Here is a 10,199-nt window from a genome sequence, read left to right as displayed (position 1 = left end):
TGACCGATCGATCCATATTTTAGTTCAGACATCCACTGCATGCGTTCGCCAACTGCATCTCTCCGGCCGGCAGTCTCGGAGGAGATGCCTCGCCACTCTCGTGACAAGGCGGATCCAGGCCGAATCACTGCTTTCTCTGACACACCCAGAGACGCATTCATGTGACTAATACTTGCCAATTCCGCCCCCTGCCGAAGACAGCGTTACCAATTATTGCTGCTTCATCGAGTCTGGACATATTAGTCGGATCTGACGAGACCGGGGCGCGAACCCGGTCCCCAGTGGGCAACTGCATCGACACAAAGCCGATGCTTTGACCGCTACACCACCGCGGACACGCCGGTCAGTTTTAACCTGTTTCATGGTGTTGAAGCTAGCACACAGCTAACGCTAGTGCAAACTAGGTGTCAAATACTAGTGCTAGCTGGCTAACGTTAGCTACAGCCAGCACTTTGTTTACACTGTATAAGGATATTTTGAGATGACAACTAAATTCACTTACTCGCACATCCATTCGAAGTCGGAGAGATTTCCATGCTGGTCAGCTCGGACATGGCTATTAGCGCCTTTACGGAGGATGTTGTCAGGACAGGCTCCGACTGAGCCCGAGAGGACAGGTAACGGGACATCTAGAGGTCTCATGTTCCTTGATGTTTTCTACCTTCATTATCTTGTTACCGATGACAAATGAATTGCTACGGTTTTTGATATGCTGGCGACAGACGGAGCAACTCATTATCACGGTCTGTGCGTTATACTCCAGCCAGCCTCTAGCAGCTCCTTTATCGTCATACCTCCACTTTTCACTAAACTTTCTTTTTTTCGGTTTGGTGGTGATGGTGGCTTCCTCGTCTTCGGGGCATGGTTGTCTTTTTGATGGTGGTTTTGCGCCTTCTAAATATCGCCACGTAACTGGTGTTGCTCGCTAACGTTAGTTGTGTGATGGGTCCTTAGGTTAATGAACTCACCGGACAACACAAAATTCTATTTTGGGGTTTTTATTCTGAATGCTGCCTCACTTCAATAGGACAGCGGTCGATAGGAGAATAGAAGGATTCACTTATGCTGTTTATAACATTCCAAGCCATACAGATATTCACAACGAATTGCATTAGAAATGGCTCTTTCGCTGAGTTACAACACTGTTCAATATTAACTGAAATATCAGTGAAGTTCAAAATAAAATCCCGATCGCATGAAAATAAAATACAAAAATGTACCCAAATGAAAAATATACAAATGAAATACAGTAGTGGGCTTTTGCAGCCACGTTTCAAGATGGCCTCCTCAGCGTGGCTAGCCAAGAACAGCTACAGCAAAACTGGCTACCCCGATGCAGACTGCTATGCATCTCTGTCCACCATGCTTCACACCATCCTTGCTCGGACTGAAACTAGGCGTCGCGCGTGTGACGTTATAACCCTGAGTCGAGCTTAATCTCTTAAAGGGGCAGTACAAAATTACGTTTCACAGCAGGAAGAAAGATCGGTTCTTTACCACCCGGCTACACTCTCCCCTGATGAATGTCAACGCCCTCGGTGATGTAGTTTGAGTTCCTCACTTCCTTAACTGCTTCCTGGAAGAATACCTTCCCAAGGCTTGAAATGAGTTGTGTTAACACCTCAGGACTAAGTGACATTGCGTTGCAAGTTGACCTAGGTTCATTAAATGGGTTTGAGTGGATACTAGCAGTAGCTCTTTGGCTTCTTCTAGGAGCTGGGACAGGCACCCTAACCTCTGATTCGGGCCCTCTAGGATGTATTCCCGCATCCACCATCTCTGGCACACCTTCTGGCTCAGGAGAGTTAAACTCCTTCTGAACAGGCACCAGAACCACTTCTGACTCATTCCCCACGGGGTTATTATTTACCACTTTTACACCTTCAGATAGCAAGTCTGTGGGCTGTCTCAACTGGGGATAAGTTACCTGCTCAAGTACTACACCCTCTGGTTCAGCAAGCTCGGGATCAACTGGGTCAGAAACCAACTCCTTCACAGATGAAACACCAAGTGGGGAAGTTATTCGTTTGTCTTCAGACAGAGGACCAGAATTAAAACAACTGCGCAAATCAACACGATTAACTCTCTTAGTAGGACCACCCTCTACTGGCTCCACGGTGTAGGTAGTCCCGTGCACCTCGATCACTTTATAAACAGTAGGGCCCCAAGAGTCCTGAATTTTGTTCCTCCCTAGAGGTCTGTAGTGCAAATAAACCAACTGACCCACATCAATGGACGGACAGTACACTTTTTCATTCAGAGGAGCAATCCTCTCAGCTGCTTTGCGCTCAGTGTATTCTTTGGCTTTCTCATGTGCATCTCTCAAGCGCTCTTGATGCACAACTAACCAATCATGTCTTGAGTTTGCTACAGGCTCCTTACCGAGTAAAGCATCCACGGGAAGGTGAGGATTAACGCCAAACAGTAAATAGTATGGTGAGTACCCAGTGGTAGCATGTGGTGTGACGTTGTAAGCATAGATCAGTTCAGGTAGGTGTTTGGGCCAACGGCGCTTCTGGGCTGGGGTAAGCGTACACAACCGATCGTGAAGTGTTCGGTTAAAACGCTCACACTGTGCGTTTCCCTGAGGCTGATACGGTGTGGTATGCATTTTCCTCCCTCCATATAGTTTGCACAACTCCCCAACCACCTCGCTCTCAAAATTTCTGCCCCAGTCCGAGTGCAACCTTTCAGGTACTCCATATTTCATAAACCACTCTTTAAGGAGAATCTTGGCAGTGGTATCTGCCTTTTGGTCTTTGGTGGGGAAGGCTTGTGTAAACTTAGTGAAAACGTCAGTAACCACCAAGACGTTCTCACGCCCGTCTGATGCTGGTTCAAGAACCATAAAGTCTACTGCAACAACTTCCAATGGTCTAGAAGCCATGAACGACTTCATAGGGGGTCGTATCTTAGGCTGTGGCATCTTAGTCAATATACACCTCTGACACTTCTTGATCCATATCTCAACGTCATTATACATTCTAACCCAGAAACACCTTTGTCTCAACAGATTTATAGTGCGCTCTATGCCTCGATGACCCATATGATCATGGACACTCTCTAGCACTGGTTGTTTCAGACAGGAGGGCAAGAGCAACTGTTGACATTCACCTTGGTGAGGGACATTGACAACACGATACAATAACCCACTTATATCTTGGATATACACTCACTGGCCACTTTATTAGGTACACCTTCCTAGTACCGGGTTGGACCCCCTTTTGCCTTCAGGACTGCCTTAATCCTTCGTGGCATAGATTCAACAAGGTACTGGAAACATTCCTCAGAGAGTTTGGTCCATATTGACATGATAGCATCACGCAGTTGCTGCAGATTTGTCGGCTGCACATCCATGATGCGAATCTCCCGGTCCACCACATCCCAAAGGTGCTCTATTGGATTGAGATCTGGTGACTGTGGAGGCCATTTGAGTACAGTGAACTCATTGTCATGTTCAAGAAACCAGTCTGAGATGATTCGAGCTTTATGACATGGCGCATTATCCTGCTGGAAGTAGCCATCAGAAGATGGGAACACTGTGGTCATAAAGGGATGGACATGGTCAGCAACAATACTCAGGTAGGCTGTGGCGTTGACACGATGCTCAATTGGTACTAAGGGGCCCAAAGTGTGCCAAGAAAATATCCCCCACACCATTACACCACCACCAGCCTGAACCGTTGATACAAGGCAGGATGGATCCACGCTTTCATGTTGTTGACGCCAAATTCTGACCCTACCATCCGAATGTCGCAGCAGAAATCGAGACTCATCAGACCAGGCTACGTTTTTCCAATCTTCTATTGTCCAATTTTGGTGAGCCTGTGTGAATTGTACCCTCAGTTTCCTGTTCTTAGCTGACAGGAGTGGCACCCGGTGTGGTCTTCTGCTGCTGTAGCCCATCTGCCTCAAGGTTCGACGTGTTGTGCGTTCAGAGATGCTCTTCTGCATACCTCGGTTGTAATGAGTGGTTATTTGAGTTACTGTTGCCTTTCTATCAGCTCGAACCAGTCTGGCCATTCTCCTCTGACCTCTGGCATCAACAAGGCATTTTCGCCCACAGAACTGCTGCTCACTGGATATTTTCTCTTTTTCGGACCATTCTCTGTAAACCCTAGAGATGGTTGTGCGTGAAAATCCCAGTAGATCAGCAGTTTCTGAAATACTCAGACCAGCCCGTCTGGAACCAACAACCATGCCACGTTCAAAGTCACTTAAATCACCTTTCTTCCCCATTCTGATGCTCGGTTTGAACTGCAGCAGATCGTCTTGACCATGTCTACATGCCTAAATGCATTGAGTTGCTGCCATGTGATTGGCTGATTAGAAATTTGCGTTAACGAGCAGTTGGACAGGTGTGCCTAATAAAGTGGCCGGTGAGTGTACTTCCTCTGTTTTAAAAGTGCCTTAACTGGTTTAGACAGAGCAGACCTCTCATGGCCATTTGGCTCTCTCTCTCTATCCCAAAACTTCCTGAACTCACTGATTGTAGGGTCATTCGCTTGAAAGTTACAAAGTTCAACTTTTGTGTAACCAGGAAGAGTAGGCGTGTTTCCTTGAAATGTATTGGCCTCCATAGTGACACCGGCCGTCACTAATTCCGGGCCTAGAGCAGTCCCCTTGTGAACGAGGTTACAAATGGTCACACAGTTGTCAAACTCTTCATCCTCTGACTGATTAACAGGCTCCCCTGCTAACGGCTGTCGTGAGAGGGCATCGGCCGCTGCATTCCGTCGCCCTGGGCGATACCTCACTTCAAAATCAAAAATCGCCAACTGAGCTACCCATCCCTGCTCAATTGCTCCAAGCTTAGCCGTTTTTAGGTGGCACAACGGATTATTATCCATGAAAGCTATAAACTTCGACCCCAGGAGATAGCCCCGAAAATTTTCCCCTACAGCCCATTTGAGGGCAAGTAGTTCTAACTTCATGCTGCTATAATTTCTGTCATTCCGTTCAGCATTGCGCAACCTCCTACTGGCATATGCTATGACCCTCTTATGTTCACCTTGCTGCTGGTAAAGGACCGCACCCAATCCCAAACGACTCGCATCTGTCTCCAAGATGAATGGAAGAGTAAAATCTGCGTAGCCTAGGATAGGGGCCGAAGTAAGTTTCTCCTTAAGGGACTCAAAAGACAATTGACACTCAGCTGACCATAATGACTCAAATTCCCGGTTGTTTCTAGCAGGGCTACCATCGTGAAGACACTGATTGACCAGATCACTCCACCCTCTCTGCTGATCCGGGAAGGGCTGCAGACTACTACATGTCTCTTCCATTACATGTGGAGTCACCAGCCGCTTCTTTTCACCTGACAGTGAGGAGTTTTGCCAAGGGGACGTAGCATGTGGGAGGATCACACTATTCCCCCCAGTTCCCCCTCCCCCCGAACAGGCACCCTGACCAACCAGAGGCGCTAGTGCAGTGACTAGGACACATACCCACACCCGGCTTCCCACCCGCAGACACGGCCAATTGTGTCTAGGACGCCCAACCAAGTCAGAGGTAACACGGGGATTCGAACCGATGATCCCCGTGTTGGTAGGCAACGGAATAGACCGCCACGCCACCCGGACGCCCGTGCTTGTGTTTCAAATGAGGAAAGTCTGTTTGTCTGTTTGATTAATCTAATGTATGCATACTTTACAGTATGCTGCAACCAATTTGTAATTTTCCAAACTGACCTAAAAACGAATTTGGCTTGAATCCCTCAGTTACTGCAGCTAGGGCAGTGTGTGCATGTGTATGTCTGTCTGTCTGTCTATCTATCTGTCTGTCTGCCTATCTAGCAATCTATCTGTCTGTCTGTCTGTCTGTCTGTCTGTCTGTCTGTCTGTCTGTCTGTCTGTCTGTCTATGTGGTTCTTCTGCAATGCAGCAGTGGTTGTGTGTCTATACTATAGGCAGGCTAGGCTGCTCTGTTTACATGTTCTCCTTCCCTCTCTCCTCTTTGGCTTGGAACACCCCTCCTCCAATCAAACAAACATAGGACAGAACTGAAGCATCTACTGAGTCCCCTCACTGGAAAAACACATTTTCCCCTCCCATTTGTGTAATGGGAAATTCTAATGCCTAACATTATGTGAACCACAAAGTGGATGACCGAGCTACTCTTAAATAGACAGAAATCCTGTGTTGTCAGACCTCACTGACCTGCTGAGCATCCACAGCATACAAGACTGGCTTCCAGATCTAAGAAACAGCATTATGATCGTCTTACCAGTTCATTTCAACCAGTTTCACCAGTTCATCTCAAAGCTGGACAACACTATCCAGCTGTGAGGTGAAACAAGACAAAGGTTATGATGTTTGTTTTGAAATTTTATTCTGTTAAAATAAAATGTTGCAGACAAATACTATAAATAATTAAAAAAAAAATGTTGCAGACATAGGTCAGGCTCATATCTCTACTGAATGAAGCCGCAGTTCCTGCCTGGTTAAATCCTCCCTTCGACCAGAACTCCAAGACCAGCAACAAAAAAGCAATTGCAAATAATAATAAAAAAGTAAGGCATTGGAAACCTGATGTTTTAGATGTAGTTGATAATGGAAAAGTTTATCAGCATTTACAAAGGTTCCAAAATCTGTGTTCATTTTTTTTTTTTTTTTTTGCTTTAAATACATTTTAGTTCCATAATGTGATGGCTTTTTTAAAGAGAATTTAAAAAATAAATTTCACAATTGATAAACCAGAGCCAGAGAGATACTGCCTTTCATTCTCAAATTGGGGCGGCACGGTGGCACAGTGGTTTGCACGGTCGCCTCACTGCAAGAAGGTCCTGGTTTTGTACTCTGTGGTAGTCCAACCTTGGGGGTCATCCCAGGTCATTCTCTGCATGGAGTTTGCATGTTCTGGCCGTGTCTGCGGTGGGTTTCCTCCGGGGGCTCCGGTTTCCCCCACCATCAAAAAGAAACATGCATGTTAGGGTTAATAGTCCTCCTGTCTGTGCCCCTGACCGAGGCAATGGGAAAAGAACTGGAGTTGGTCCCTGGGTGCTGCATGGAGACAGCTGCCCACTGCTCCTAGCTACACAGCTAGGATGAGTTAAATCAGAGAGGAATTGCCCCATGGGGATCAATAAAAGTAGTAAAAAAATTAAATAAAAAAAAAATACAATCTTTCAGGTTGAACTTTTTGCTGTTAGTGTCTGTATTTCAGTTAGCCGTGCTAGTGAACTTACCAGGATGGATGTCCGTCATGGTGTTTTGGTCCAGCTCTATTACAGGAAAAGGATGGTTTGGGTTTGTGACCGCTCACATCCTCCCTTGTGTTGACTTTACCTAAAGAATGACTACATAACCAACCCCACTGCACCTTGGTTTTGTGTGTGTGTGTGTGTGTGTGTGTGTGTGTGTGTGTGTGTGTGTGTGTGTGTGTGTGTGTGTGTGTGTGTGTGTGTGTGTGTGTGTGTGTGTGTGTGTGTGCATGGACAGTTTGCAAATATGACCCAGACAGACAAACCTTCCTTGACATTTGCTTGTCCAGAAATAATGCCAGGACCCTGGACAGTTTGGCACTGATTCTTCCTGGTTGAAAGAGACATGACAGATGGAGAGAGACAGACAGACGAGACTGAGAAAGAGGGAGAAATAGAGACATTTTGAAAGCAATGGGAGATGAAATATGCGTAGCGCAAGAGCTGCCCCTGCTCATCACAAAATCTGTACGTAATATCCCCTCTTAAAAAGCATGGCAACACCATGTCCGACCTGGTTATTCGTTTGTTTGTGTCATCAGAGCTGTGACTGTTTTTGTCCTTGAAGTGCAGGCTCTGTTCGTATCTGTGTTTTCACCGCTTTTATCATTCATTGTATTTTCAATGGTTATTATTCATAAAATTTGTGCTTTTGACTATTGCCTGCTAGGAGAATACAGATGGCAATTAACTTTTCTGGCTAACTATGTTTTTAGCTATTGTAACCTACAAAAAACAAAAAACAACTCACTGGCCGGTCGCCAGGGAGGGGGTCGGCCTCCTTTAGTCGAGCGGTTAGCGATGTTGCCTTGTGGTGGAGTACACCCCAGATCGAGTCCCGCACCGGCAAGAAAGTAGCTCGATTGCAGGGGGGGAAATCTGGAAGGTGTGCAGAGCCTCATAAATCTCTTCGGAGCGCGGGAATAATGAAGTGCGAGGGCGCACTTCCGGGAGAGGGTGACTACTGTAACCTACAAAAAGACGATCTACATACGCTTCCAGATCCCACGGATATCCATCCATCCACAATCGCTTAGCCTGCTCTCAGGGTCGCGGGAGTCTGTTCCAGCAGTCATTGGGGGGCAGGCGGGGAAACACCCTGGACAGGCCGCCAGGCTATCACAGGACGGACGGACACACACACACACACACACACACACACACACACACACACACACACACACACACACACACACACACATTCATTCATTCATTCCCAGGAACAATTTAGTACGGCCAATTAACCGAGTTATTTTCTCGCCCGGTGTGGGATTCGTTCCGGTGTGTAGTCCACCACAAGGTGACATCGCTAACCGCTCCACTAAAGGGGGCGGACCACCTGGTGATTGGCCAGTGAGTCTTTTAGGTTACACTAGTTTATATTTTATTTTATAACTATATTTTCTAAGATGGCGGCGCAAATTCACTTTTGTGGCGGCCTAACCCAGTACCGTTCATGTAGTGTTTTTGTCCACGTCTGCATCTAAATTTGTCTTCGTGTGATGGCTGGGAGAGCTGGCGCTGGATTGGCTGGGAGAGCTTGGTCTGCTACGTGCTGTGGGCCCAGGGCCCACGGCCCTGCCTGGAGCTGTGCCCGAAGAGGCAACACCGAGGACGGTCTGACAGGTCGCAGAAGCGGGGCAAGCTAAGCTAACCACTAACCCATGCAGACCGACCGTTCCGATATCACCGAGGGCGGTCTGGCGGCAGCCTCGTCTAGCCTTGACTGTGTTTTCAGTGTCGTCGTGTGGAGTGCGGGGAGGTGTGTCGAAGGTGTCTGGCTGGGAGAGCTAGCGTTGGATCGGCTGAGGGAGCTTGGTCTGCTGTATGCTGTAGGCCCAATCACCACGGCCCTGACCGGAGCTTCGCCCGAAGAGGGAACACCGACGGCAGGCCAAGCTAACTGCTAGCCCATGCAGACCGGAAGTACCGACAGTCATCCTGGCTGGCGTTCATCCTCCTGGACAGTTTTTTTTCATTTTATTTTTTAGTTTAGATATTCGCCCTTTGCTCGTGACGTCACGTCCCACTCGCGGGGAATATGAACGCCATGACGAACGGCAGAAGACTTGGACGTCAAATTTAAGACAAGCAGGCACGTTAGCTATAGTTCGACATTTCGTTGTTTGAAGCTAGTTTTTATTTTACTTTTATGGTACGATGGTGATTTCCTGCTGTGCCGTGCAGTGTGCCAACAGGCAAGGCTGTAAGCCCAATCTAGCCTTTTACAGGGTACCTTTTGATGCCGACAGAAGACGGCGCTGGATAGCTGCTATCAATCGTAAGGACTGGCAGCCGTCCAAATACTCCCGGATCTGTAGTGAGCATTTTTTACGAGGTAAGTTTCATATATAACGTTTTCTAAGTTATGTAACCTAAGCTACGTTAGTTAGAGTCACGTCAAAATAAAGTCTAAACGCTAATGCATAACCAGTCGTGAGAAGGGCTAGCTACTAGCTAGCATCGTTACTAGTAAACAAACCCCACTTGAGTTTGTTAACGTTGAGTTATGACTTGAGTTGTGGGTGACCAAACGTCCACTTTTCCCCGGACATGTCCTCTTTTCACGTCTTCTCCGGGGGGGGGGGGGGGTAACTTTAATGTTATTGAAAATTCCTCCCAAAAGCAAATGAAGACATCTGATCCTTTTTTAAAAAAGAACCAAAGTGTCAGTAACAGTTTACATATGATTAACTGAGAATGTTCTGTAATTAATCCAAACATTAATCTTTGAAATTAGTGTGAGAATTATTTACTATTTAATGCCAACCCTTCCTTTTCCATTAGTGGCTCAAGAACAGAGTTATTATAGTATAAGTGATATTAATGTGCTGCTACTTGTAGTAAGACATGAATATTATTTATAAGCTAAACTAGTCACAGCTTGTCCAACTGATTTGTTTGACTGTCAGGCATCATTTTATTCTGAAAATCCTGTCAGCAGCAGCCTGCGCAGCACAGAGACACAGACAGGTGAGCTGCAGCCTCTCAGGTGAGC

Source organism: Lampris incognitus, chromosome 5 (assembly GCF_029633865.1).
Source record: "Lampris incognitus isolate fLamInc1 chromosome 5, fLamInc1.hap2, whole genome shotgun sequence".
NCBI lineage: Eukaryota > Metazoa > Chordata > Actinopteri > Lampriformes > Lampridae > Lampris > Lampris incognitus.
The sequence above is the reverse complement of the archived record's forward strand: the minus strand, read 5'-3'. Positions refer to the sequence as shown.